Source organism: Eptesicus fuscus, chromosome 21 (assembly GCF_027574615.1).
Source record: "Eptesicus fuscus isolate TK198812 chromosome 21, DD_ASM_mEF_20220401, whole genome shotgun sequence".
Classification (NCBI taxonomy): Eukaryota; Metazoa; Chordata; class Mammalia; order Chiroptera; family Vespertilionidae; genus Eptesicus; species Eptesicus fuscus.
This window is the reverse complement of record NC_072493.1, coordinates 44,162,372-44,175,745: the sequence shown is the minus strand read 5'-3', so window position 1 is coordinate 44,175,745 and position 13,374 is coordinate 44,162,372.

Genomic DNA, 13,374 nt, shown 5'->3' with positions numbered 1-13,374 from the left:
GCTGTTTGAAGCTCTCTGCTATTGTTAGCTAGTCCCTAGCCCTGTAAACTCTGTCATTGTAAACTCTGTCACTTTAAGACAGTCTCTTATTCTATAAAACTAGAGGCCCGGTGCACGAATTCGGGCACCAGTGGGGTCCCTCGGCCTAGCCTGTAGGATTGGGCCAAAACTGGCTCTCTGACATCCCCCGAGGGGTCCTGGGTTGCGAGAGGGCACAGGCCCGGCCACGGGACCCCCACCAGTGCACAATGGGGGCTGGGGAGGGACGTGGGAGGTTGGCTAGCCAGGGAGGAACCTCGGAAGGGCTCCAGGGCGTGTCCAGCCCATCTCACTCAGTCCCTATCGGCTGGACCCCAGCAGCAAGCCAATCTACCTGTCAGAGTGTCTGCTACTGGGGGTCAGTGCATGTTGAGTGCAAGCAGTTGAGTGGCCTTAGCATATCATTAGCATATCACGCTTTGATTGGTTGAACGGATGACCGGACAAACTGGACTTAGCATAGTAGGCTTTTATTATATAGGATGACTTTGTTTTTAGTTCAGATAATAGAAAAAGATAAACTTAACTGTCTGACCTTGCAAGCTAGCCATCCAATGTAATAGAGTAATATGGACTAATACTGATAATAATTCCCATATTCTTAGGCCAAGCACTAACTCATTATGAATTCAAGGTTACAACTGCCTGCAACAATAACTCACACAGAGCCCTTTGTAATACCTGCAAACAAAGAGGCTGGAGAAGTGTAAATACGGGAGACTTCCTGTATGTGTTGCTCAGAGATTTAGAAGAGACACCTCCCTCTGGGCCTCAAGAAATAAACGCCTCCTGATGAATTGGCTCATGAGGCCGTCTTGTATCTCGCTCGCTGATTTGCGATACAACAGCTTTAGGCGCCTGCCCTCGGCATGGGCCGCCAGCCTCTGGGCTGGAAACGGAGCGAAACCTCACGGATCTGGCTACGGCCATTGGTTGTCAGTGGGCTGATACGGAGGAGAAGGCGGGGAAACTGAGTTTCTTGGGAGGAAGCGCTGAGCTGAGACACTGTGCAGAGTGTTCCTGGAGAGGTTTGACCTCCTCCTCCTGTGTGTGTTTCTCCAGGATGGAGGCCGGCTCCGGAAGCCAGAGGGGAGGGAGGCCTGAGAACAGAGTCTGTGAAGGGTGGAGAGGACCGCGTATTTCCTGCACGGTGAGGCAACTGGTAGAAAACAGGGCTGCGGTGGTGCAAGACATGAGCTTCTTGCCCCACTAGATAGGAAGACGTGCTACAAAGCACGACTCAGGGATCTAAATGCAGACTGGGGCGGCCACTGTGGAGAACAGCATGGAGTCTCCTCAAAAAACTAAAAATGGAGCTCCCATTTGACCCAGTGATCCCACTTCTAGGAATATATCCCAAGAAACCAGAAACACCAATCAGAAAGGATATATGCACCCCCATGTTCATAGCAGCACAATTCACCACAGCTAAGATTTGGAAACAGCCTAAGTGCCCGTCAGCAGATGAGTGGATTAAAAACTGTGGTACATCTACACAATGGACTACTACGCTGCAGTAAAAAAAAGGATTTCTTTCCATTTGCAACAGCATGGATGGACCTGGAGAGCATCATGCTAAGTGAAATAGGCCAGTCGGAGAAAGATAAATACCACATGACCTCACTCATTTGTGGAATACAATGAACAACATAAACTGACGAACAGGGACAGATCCAGAGGCAGAGAAGCATCGATCAGACTGCCAGACCTCAGAGGGAAGGTAGGGAGGGTGGGGGAAAGGAAGAGAGATCAACCAAAGGACTTGTATGCATGAATATAAGCCTAATCAATGGACACGAACACCAGGGGGGTGAGGACATGAGTGTGGGGGGGGGGGGGGGGGGTTAATGGAGGGATGAGGACACATAAGTAATACCTTAATCAATAAAGAAATTAAAAAAAAAATGGTGGCGTGAAGGCCAGGACAGACAGCTGGATCGGTGATACAGAGGAGAGCAGGCCCTGGCCGCGTGGCACCGCTGGTTGGAGCGTCATCCTGTGTGTGCACCGGAAAAAGGTGGCAGGTTCGATTCCCGGTCAGGGCACATACCCAGGTTGCGGGTTCGACCCCTGTCAAGGTGCATATGGGAGGCAACTGATCGATGTGTCTCTCACCTTGATGTCTCTCTCTTTCTTTCTCTCTCTCTAAAAGTCAATAAAAACATATCCTCTAATGCGGATTTTTTAAAAAAAAAAAAAAAAAGGAGCTCAGAAAGAGACCCATGAGAACTCAATATAATCCTATGTAATAAAAGGGTAATATGCAAATTGAACTTAATGGGGAACGACTGGTCGCTGTGATGCACACTGACCACCAGGGGGCAGGCGCTCAATGCAGGAGCTGCCCCCTGGTGGTCAGTGCACTTCCACAGGGGGGGGCGCTGCTCAGCTAGAAGCCAGCTCATGGCTGGCCAGCACAGCTGTGGTGGCGGGAGCCTCTCCTGCCTCCGTGACAGCACTAAAGCCATCAGTGGAACATCCCCCGAGGGGTCCTGAACTGTGAGAGGACTCAGGCCGGGCTGAGGGAACCACCCCCAACCCCCATGCATGAACTTTCGTGCACTGGGCCTCTCGTATTATATAACACACATAAAATATGGTAGAATAGCAACTGAGATGAATGGGGTGGAGACTGTAGGCTTAGTAAAAGGTATAGGGAAAACTGGCTCACTGTGTAAAGAAAAATAAACCTAGGAAATAGAGTCGATAATACTGTAATAATCTATAATAATAAAAGCATAATATGCTCATTAGACCATATGTCCTTCCAGACGACCTTCCAGATGTCCTTCCTGGGATGAAGGGATCCAGGCAGCCACCCATGGTTGTGAGGGAGGGATCGAGGCAGCGACGGCTGCGAAGGCCTACTTTTGCATGAATTTCGTGCATTGGGCCTCTAGTTATGTATGGTTCCAGGCGGAGGTTAAACTTAGGGGTGGGGGTGCACACTTTGTAAATTATATAAATATCCAACTACTATGCTGTACACCTGAAACTAATCTATATATATAAAAGCCAAGCGACCGGAATGACCCGTTGCTTTGACGTGCACTGCGCCCTGATTGGCCCCCCGCTACTCCAATTGGGGGTGGGGCCAACCAGCCAACCTCCCTCAGCCCCTCCCCTGGCCCACCCGGCCCCGATCAGTCCCAATCGGGGCAGGTTGGCTGGACCCCACCCGTGCACAAACTCATGCACCAGATCCCTAGTATGAAATAATATTGAAGGTCAACTGTAATTGAAAAAAATAAAATTAAAAATTTTTAAATAAATAAACCTAGATTCCTCTGTAACACCAGCCATGAACATGGAGTCCAGCTGTATTTAAAAGCCAATGTGTGAAAGATACATTATACACTTAATAGGAGAAAATCAAGGAGGATATCTTTGAGTCTCTGTGACAGGGAATGACTCTTAAGAATGACTCTCACCCTAACCGGTTTGGCTCAGAGGATAGAGCGTCAGCTTGCAGACTCAGCAGTCCCAGGTTCGATTCCGGTCAAGGGCATGTACCTTGGTTGCGGGCATATCCCCAGTAGGAGGTGTGCAGGAGGCAGCTGATTGATGTTTCTCTCTCATCGATCTTTCTAACTCTCTCTTCCTCTCCCTTCCTCTCTGTAAAAAATCAATAAAATATATATTTTTTAAAAAGAATGACTCTCAAGGCTTCAAAAGCACAGATCCTAGGACCAAACACTGATTTGTTTGATTCTGTCTAAATTAAGAGGTGGGAACCAGACTGCTGCAGCCACTGTGGGAAACAGTATGGAGTTTCCTCAAAAAATTGAAAATGGCCCTGACTGGTTTGGCTCAATGGATAGAGCATCAGCCTGTGGACTCAAAGGTCCCAAGTTCGATTCCGGTCAAGGGCATGAACCTTGATTGCGGGCACATCCCCAGTAGGGAGTGTGCAGGAGGCAGCTGATCGATGTTTCTCTCACATCGATGTTTCTAACTCTCTATCCTTCTCCCTTCCTCTCTGTAAAAAATATTTTTTTAAATAAAAAAAAATTTTAAAAATGGAACTGCCATTTGACCCAGTGGTCCCACTTCTAGGAATAGAGCCTAAGAATCCCAAAACACCAATCAGGAAGAATGTCTGCACTCCTATGTTCATAGCAGCGCAATTTACAATCGCTAAGATCTGGAAACAGCCCAAGTGCCCATACGTAGATGAGTGGATAGAAAAGCTGTGGTACATGTACACCGTGGAGTACTATGCAGCCATAAAAAAGAAGGATCTCTTACCCTTTGAAACAGCGTGGAGGGACCCGGAGTGCTTATGCTAAATGAAATAAGCCAGTCAGAGAAAGACAAATATCACATCATCTCACTCATATGTGGAATCTAGTGAACAAAATAAACTGACAAACAAAATAGGTCCAAAGGCATGGATGCATGGAACAGGCTGGCAGATCTCAGCAGGAACAGGGGCGGGAGGGGGGGAAGGGGGGAGGGGGAGAGGGACAGGAAAAGATTAACCGAAAACCTTACATGCCCCTATGCATAGCCCATGGACACGGACAACAGTGTGGGGAAGGGCTGGGGTGTGGCCGAGGGCTGGGTGAAGGGGGACAAAGGGGTGGCAATAGGAGACATCAGTCATACTGTCAACAACAAAAACAAAATAAAGAATTAAGAATTGGGTAAAAGGAACCGGTCATAGGCATTGTCAGAGTGGGAGAAGCTATTTGTCGTGTGAAAAATGGTCGAGGGACTAGAACCTGTAAGATGCAAGAAGCATCTGTGGGTGGAAAAGAAAAAAGGTGGACCCCCTGTGGGGAAGTGGGTAGAGGACACGGACAGCACTTTGCACAAGCAGAACTCCGAAAGCTAACATGGGCGTGAGGCGGGGTGCAAACTCATTCATTATCGGGGAGATGTCAATTGAAGCGATGAGGAGCTATTGGTCTGCTCCAATTAGGCCGGAGAAAATGCTAAGGTTGGATAGTGTCGGGGGTACACAGACGTTAGAATGTTTGGGTGCACCCTGGCCAGTGCTGCTAAATGGTTAGAGCTTCCGCCCAAGCACTGAAGGGTCTCTAGTTGTCTTCCTGGTCAAGGGCATGTACCTGGGTTGCAGGTTCCATCCCAAACCCTGGTCAGGACACATGCTCTCTCCTCTCTTTCTCTCTCTCTCTCCCTCCCTCCCTTCTATTCTCTCTAAAAATCAATGGGGAAAAATATCTTCAGGTGAGGATTAACAACAACAAAAAGGTATCCTCTATAACAAAAGTCTAATATGCTAAGTGTCTGGTCGTCCAGTCAGCCATTCAACAAATCAAAGTGTAATATGCTAATGATATGCTAAGGCCACTCAACTGCTTGCTATGACGTACACTGACCACCAGGTGGCAGACACTCTGACCGGTAGGTTAGCTTGCTGCTGGGGTCTGGCTGATTGGGACTGAGATGGGCCGGACACGCCCTGGAGCCCTCCCACAGTCCCTCCCCAGCACCAATCATGCACCAGTGGGGTCCCTCGGCCTGGCCTGCACCCTCCTGCAATCCGGGACCCCTCGGGGGATGTTGGAGAGCTGGTTTCGGCCCGATCCCGCAGGCCAGGCCGAGGCCTCTAGTGCTGAAGAAGGTTTATGTGCTGCCCAGGTGAGTGTGCTGCCTCCAGTTCTGAGGAAGGATCTGGCACTATTTCATCAACTTAAATGACTCACACCCTGTGACTCAGCAGTCTGCCGGCTCTACATCCCAAGGAACGTCTCCACACCCACAAGGAAACACGCTGGAGGATGTGCCGGGCCGTGTGCTTCGTGGAGGCTGGGAGCTGGCAGCCCTCCCGCTCGGTCCCGCGGGGATTGCTGGGTAAGTGTGTGGGCGTCACCGTGGGGTTAGGTGCAGTGGGGCAGGTGCATGATCAGAGCAACGTGGATGGGTCTTCAACACACAGCACTGTGTGGAAAGAGACTTAGCCCTGGCCGGTGTGGCTCAGTGGATAGAGCATCGGCCTGCGGACTGAAGGGTCCCGGGTTCGGTTCCGGTCAAGGGCACGTGCCCTTGTTGCAGGCTCTGTCCCCAGTAGGGGGCGTGCAGGAGGCAGCCGAGCAATGAGGTTTCTATCTCTCTCCCTCTTCCTTCCTCTCTGAACAGAATCAATAAAAATATATTTTTTTAAAAAAGAAAATAGACTGCTGAAACCGGTTTGACTCAGTGGATAGAGCGTCGGCCTGCGGACTGAAGGGTCCCAGGTTCGATTCCGGTCAAGGGCATGTACCTTGGTTGCGGGCACATCCCCAGTGTGGGGGCGTGCAGGAGGTGGCTGATTGATGTTTCTCTCTCATTGATGTTTCTGGCTCTCCCTTCCTCTCTGTGAAAGATCAATAAAATATATTTTTAAAAATACTATTTAAAAAAGAAAATAGACTTAGAATACGAGATATATAATCTAATGCCGATTAAAATTACAGGCCCATAAGAACCACAGTACACATTTTGTGAGGCTGAGGGAGGGTTTGAAGAGGGAGGGAGGGAGGAGAAAAAGCTTCTACACAAACCAGTAATGATAATGATGCATTTGATGTTCAGCCTCTGCACCTAAGTCTAAAGGGAGTGAAAACTAAGCGTGTTGGCCCGGCCAGTGTGGCTCGGGTGGTTGGAGCGTCCTCCCGAGCCCCAGAAGGTCGTGGGTTCTATGTCAGAGCACACAGCTGGGTTTCGGCTCTATCCCTAGTCGGTGCATGCAGGAGGCAACCAATCGATGTATCTCTCACATCTGGCTCGCTCTCTCTCTCCCCCTTCCTCCCTCTCTAAAATCAATACAAAATAAATTTTTTAAAAAGCCATAAGATTGTAAAATTGTCAAGCCACACTTTGCAAGGACTGTGTCCTGGGGCTGGGCCCCCATGCAGGGTTAGGGGTTAGGGAAGGTGTGTGTGTGTGTGTGTGTGTGTGTGTGTGTGTGTGTGTGTGTGTGTGTGTGTTGAGCCTTGCCGACCGCTGTGGCCACCTCCTGACACTATTTTATATCCCTGACTTATTAAATGAACACGTCATCTAACCCAGCTGTGGCGGATTCTCGCTTGATTTCCAACCCCACTCCCCCACCCCCTCCCCCCGCCCTGAAATGCACAGAATCGGCTCCGACCCGAGAGAGGCCGCGGCTAAGGGTGATGAGTGTCGTGCCTGGGGTGTGACTCAGAAAACTGGGTGTCCTCGCGGCTGGGGTGGTGGGCCCCGGCCAGAAACCCGGGTCAGGGAGTGGCCCGGTTTAGTGCGTGGGCGTGTTTCCCACGTGCATTCCACACGCCAGATAAGTATCTAATTGTTGGCTGCGGGAGGCGGGCTCTGGGCCGCCTTTTATTAGCAATCACGATGACAATGAGGACAGCCCCCGTGACTGGGCGCCAGACACCTCACGCAGCCATCCCCCAGGCCCCCAGCTCTCAACCAGGGGGCTCTGAGCCGGTGGGGAGGCTGGGGGCAGCGAGGTGGGGTGGATTTGGCTCCATTTCTGCATGAAGGCTGGCACAGGGCAGAGCCGGAATGTGAACCCAGAGAGTAGAAGTCCTGCCGGGTCGGCGAAGCTCAATGGTTGAGCGTCAGACTATGAACCAGGTCACAGTTCGATTCCCGGTCAGGGCACGTGCCCAGGTTGTGGGCTCCATCCCCAGTGGGGGGCATGCAGGAGGCAGCCCATCAATGATTCTCTCTCATCATTAATGTCTCTCTCTCTCTCTCTCTCTCTCTCTCTCTCTCTCTCTCTCTCTCCCTCCCTTTCTCTCTGAAATAAATAAAAAAAATATTTTTTTTAAAGAGAGAGAGAGAGTAGGAGTCCTGCCCGGCCAGTGTTGCTCAGTGGTTGAGCATTGTCCCATGCACCAATAGGTCACAGGTTCGATTCCCGGTCAGGGCACATGCCCAGGTTGTGGGCTCAATCCCCGATGGGGGCTGAGCAGGAGGTAGCTGACCAATGATTCTCTCTCATTGATGGTTTTATTTTTCTCCCTTCCTCTCTCTCTAAAAATCAATAAAAACATATTTTTTAAACCATGAGTAGGAGTCTGAGGCTACGCCGGATAGCACAATGCACTGGAGCCAGCAGAAGCGCAGGGACCCAGGGCGAAGGGAGAGAGGGCGGTGGGAGTTGGAGGGAGGGAGGGAGGACAGGGAGGGGGGATGGAGGAGGGAAGAGAGAGACTGAGAGCATTAAAGAAAGAGAGACTAGCCGAAACCAGTTTGGCTCAGTGGATAGGGCGTCGGCCTGCGGACTGAAGGGTCCCAGGTTCGATTCCGGTCAAGGGCATGTACCTTGGTTGTGGGCACATCCCCAGTAGGGGTGTGTGCAGGAGGCAGCTGATCCATGTTTCTCTCTCATCGATGTTTCTACTCTCTATCCCTCTCCCTTCCTCTCTGTAAAAAAATCAATACAATATATTTTTTTAAAAAAAGAAGAAAGAAAGAGAGACTAGGAGTGATTTGAAGGCAGACTCGGATTTAAAAGGAGGGACACAGAGAGAGCTTGCACTTTGAGGAACTTTAAAAAGAGGGAGCGAGTCGGGCCGTGTGGCTCTGTGGCTGAGCATCAACCTGTGAACCAGGAGGTCATGGTTCGATTCCTGGTTAGGACACATGCCCGGGTCTGGGCTGGATCCCCCGTGGGGGGCGTGCAGGAGGCAGCCGATCGGTGATTCTCTCTCATGATTGATGTTTCTCTCCCTCTCCCTTTCTCTCTGCAATCAATTAAAAAAAATTTTAAGATACTTATTTTTTTAAGGAGTTGTATTATTTTTTAAAATATATTTTTATTGATTTCAGAGAGGAAGGAAGAGGGAGAGAGAGATAGAAACATCAATGATGAGAGAGAATCATTGATGGGCTGCCTCCTGCATCCCCCACAACCCGGGTACATGCCCTTGACCGGAATCGAACCTGGGACCCTTCAGTCCACAGGCTGATGCTCTATCCACTGAGCCAAACCGGCTAAAGCAAGATACTTTTTTTTAAAAAAATAGAAAGAGTGAGAGATACTGAAACAGAACCATAAAAAAGCTTCTGACGAAGGGCTTGGGAAGATGGAGAGAGGGAGAGAAGGGGGAGAGAGAGAGAGAGAGAGAGAGAGAGAGAGAGAGAGAGAGAGAGAGAGATCCTGTGGTGAGAGTGTAAGGGGGGCAGCCCAGGATGAAGAAGGGTGCTAACCTCACTCTCCCTCACTTCAGAGCCTCGCCTCTCCCAGCCCCCCACCAGAGGCTCTAGCCCGGGGCCCCCCCTTGGGAACTTGTTCAAAGCCACACTCTCGGCTCCTCCTCAGACCCACCAAGTCAGGAGTTGCATTTTAACAAGAGACGCCTGTGGTTCGTGTGCACTTTCTGTGTGTGTGTCTGTGTGTGTGTGTGTGTGGTGTGTGTGTGTGTGTGTGTGTGTGTGTGTGTGTGTGTGTGTGTGTGTGTGTGTGTGTGTGGGGGGGTGGGTGGTGTGTGTGTGTGTGGGTGTGTGTGTGTGTGTGTGGTGTGTGTGTGTGTGTGTGTGTGTGTGTGTGTGTGTGTGTGTGTGTGTGTGTGGTGTGTGTGTGTGTGGTGTGTGTGTGTGTGTGTGTGTGTGTGTGTGTGTGTGTGTGTGTGTGTGTGTGTGTGTGTGTGTGTGTGTGTGTGTGTGTGTGTGTGTGATCGTGTGCACCTCGGGCAGAAGCAATGTTAAAAGCCGGGCGCTGAAACCCCAGCATTTGCTCTCCGGCGCCCCCGTGCGGCCCGGGGAAGAACTGCCCTGGGAAAGCCGTGGGCGTGGCCTGCCCGGGGAGTGGCCCAGCCGGGTTCCCAGGCTCACTTGGGGCGAGTATTCCACCTCACACACAGCACCTGTCCCCGGGTTGGTGCTGAGAGACGTCCTACCACCTTCAGGAGGACCCTGGGCATAATGTAGGGGGCGGGTTGTGTCCCCCAAAAAGGTATGTTGAGGTCCTAACCCCAGGACCTCAGAATGTGACCTTATTTGGAAATAGGGTCCTTGCAGAATCAGGTACAAAGATACGACTGGTGCCTTTGTAAGAAGAGGGAAGGCTGCCTGGCCAGTGTGGCTCAGTTGGTGGAGCGTCGTCCTGTGTAAACACACACACACACACATACACATACACACACACACACACACATTTGTGGGTTCAATTCCCGATCTGGGCACATGCCCAGAGTTGCAGTCAATAGGCAGGAGACAGTGATGGATGTTTTTCTCTCACATTGAGGCCTCTCTCTCTCTCTCCCTTCCTCTCTCTCTGAAAACCAATGAAAATATATTCTCGGGTGAGGAATAAATACTACCAATAAGATGGATGGAAGGATAAAGCAAGTGTCCTGTATAATAAAAGCCTAATATGCAAATCGACCAAATGGTGGAACGACCGGTGGAATGACCGGTCACTGTGATGCACACTGACCACCAGGGGGCAGATGCTCAATGCAGGAGCTGCCCCCAGCCTGAAGACCCCAGGCCAGCCAAGGCGGGTGCCAGTGGGGGCCTCCCGATCGCCCTGCCAGTCACCCTGCAGAGGGAGGTGAGCAGCGGCCACAGAGGCGGGGGGCGAGGCCAGCCAGCGAGTGGGCAGCGTCAGGGGGCGGGGCTGGCTGGCGAGCAGATCAGCGCCCCCTGATCGCCTCCCACAGAGGGAGGCGAGTGGCAGTGGCAGCAGGGGGCGCGGGCCGGCAAGCAGGCAGCACCAGGCCGGCCAAGGCGGGTGCCAGCGGGGGGGGGGGGCCAATCTCCCTGCCAGTTGCCCCACAGATCGGCCCTGATCACCAGCAGGCCTAGGGACTCCACCCGTGCATGAATTTCATGCACTGGGCCTCTGGTAGCAAAACAGTAATGGTGGGATCGAAGTAGTGGCTGTATGGGTGCTCACTCTGCCAGGTGTTTGCAGATGTTCGTGGTGAAGGGAGGGAGCTCAGGCCTGTGTCTGGCTGAGTCGCAGTGGCCAAGTTCCCCATCTTTATGCCACCAGCTTAACCCACGCTGCTCTCCTCTTTCCCCTGGACGTCTGTTCATTCATTCATTCATTCATTCCACAAATACTGTTGTGGAGCAGATGCGAGTGAATGACCACTGGAGCCCAGACCAAATTAAAATTTAGGGAGCCTTTATTAGCTGGGTGGCCAGGCGACCCGGCGACTGCTCTGCCATTCTCCACGCAGGGAGACCAGAGAGCAGCCGCGACCCTTTGTGTAGGACCGCTTTTAAGCCCATTAACCACATCCGGTTTTTGCAGAACAAGTAACCCAAGACAAAACAGTTTTTCCCAAGCAACGTCAGGATCATGCCAATGACGATCATGTTATTCACAGGGTCATGCTGTTCTCCAGAAAGCCTGACAGTGTTCTGTGAAAGAAGGCTACGTGCTGGGAAGGGGCCATGAGCCCGTATCTCAAGGCCTGGCCTGGTGTCAGCACTGACAACTCTATCTGGGGCATAGTCCACGGCCTCTCTGGAATGCTCAAAAATTCCCACTCTCTAACAATACTTAGTGAGCCCCTACCAAGAGCCACATCCCGGCTGAGGTTTCCAGCATCAAACAAGTCACAGAACGTCCGTTCTCGTGCAGCCGTTTTCCTCCCTAGAGGAGGAAGACAATAAACATGCCCAGTGCCTGCTTCATGATCTCCCAGGGCGGGTGCCTTCTCTGGTGATGGAGGGGAGGAGGACAGGGAGTGGCTGGGAGCGGTTTTATTTCCCATCGGCTGGTCGGGAGCAGCCTCTCCGGGGAGGTAACTCAGATCGCAGGCCTGAAGCGAGGGAGTCAGGGAGGTGATGGCGAGGAGGGCATCCAGGATGCCGCAGGCAGGCGTGCTGGACCCCTGCAGACGCTCTCTGCTTCCCCCACCTCACCCCCCCCCCTGGTTTCCCTGCTCCGCCCTCACGTCTCTCCTCAGCGAGCAGGAGGGCGAGCACAGGCAGCCGGAAGGAAGAGCCTGTGTTCTGAGGACCGCCGCAGGGGGAGTTGGGCTGAGAAGGGCTCGCAGTGGGGTTGGGAGGTGAGGACGGAAAAAGCTGGGGTTGCTGCCCTCCACAGTGAGAAGAAACCCAGGACCTTGGACCCCTCACCGTCCTCATCAAAATGCTCTGTGCCCGGCCGGCGTGGCTCAGTGGCTGAGCATCGACCTAGGAGCCAGGAGGTCACGGTTCGATTCCTGGTCAGGGCACCTGCCCGGGTGGTGGGCTCAATCCCCAGCAGGGGGCGTGCAGGAGGCAGCCGATCCATGACTCCCTCTCATCATTGATGTTTCTCTCTCTCCCTCTCCCTTCCTCTCTGAAATCAATAAATATATACATATACAGTATATTGTTTTTAAAAAATGCCTTCATTAACTCTTGTTGGGAGCTTTACACCTAGCAGCTGTGGGGATCCCCGTAAAGGGAGGACTGGGGGGCGGAGGGACAGGGTGGTGGGTAGAGGTGAGCGGGGCCTGAATCCCCAACCCAGGAGGGGAGGAGGGTGTGGGGCAATGCCTCTGCCCTGAGTCTGTGCAATCCGGGTGGGGCACGTTATTCTCAGAAATGCTTTCATGACATTTAAGTCCACTAGTCCATTTAGAGGAGGGAGTGGCAGGGGCGGCTACTTGCTGGACGGGAGGCCGCTCACTGTCCAGGCTAGAATTTGGTCTCTGACCATGTTGCTGAAGGTGGGGGGGGGGGAATATGTATTTTTATTGATTACAGAGAGGGAGAGAGAGAGAGAGAGAAACATCAATGGTGAGAGAGAATCATTGATCGGCTACCTCCTGCACGCCCCCTACTGGGGATTGAGCCCGCAACCCAGGCATGTGCCCTTGACTGGAATCGAACCCAGGACCCTTCAGTCTGCAGGCCGAGGCTCTATCCACTGAGCCAAACCAGCCAGGGTGAAGGTGGGTTTTCCAATGCACGCTCACACAGTCACGCATAGACACATGCTCAAACACGGCCCATAGGACTCGCATACACAACACGCTCACACAGACACACACACACAGACTCACGTATATTCTCACACTCCTGCAGGTCTCGTACGTCCTCAGATCACACACTAACCTGGCAGGGGTGAGGAGGACAGGGGTAGCTAGGGCCGTGGTCGGCAAACTGCGGCTCGCGAGCCACATGCAGGCTCTTTGGCCCCTTGAGTGTGGCTCTTCCACAAAATACCACGGCCTAGGGCAAGTCTATTTTGAAGAAGTGGCGTTAGAAGAAGTTTAAGTTTTAAAAAATTGGCTCTCCAAAGAAATTCCAATCGTTGTACTGTTGATATTTGGCTCTGTTGACTAATGAGTTTGCCGACCACTAATCTAGGGGAACTGTGAGAGGGGGCTGAGGCTGGGACCCTGCGTATCACCTAAGTCAGGAAGGGAGGAGCGACATCATCGGATG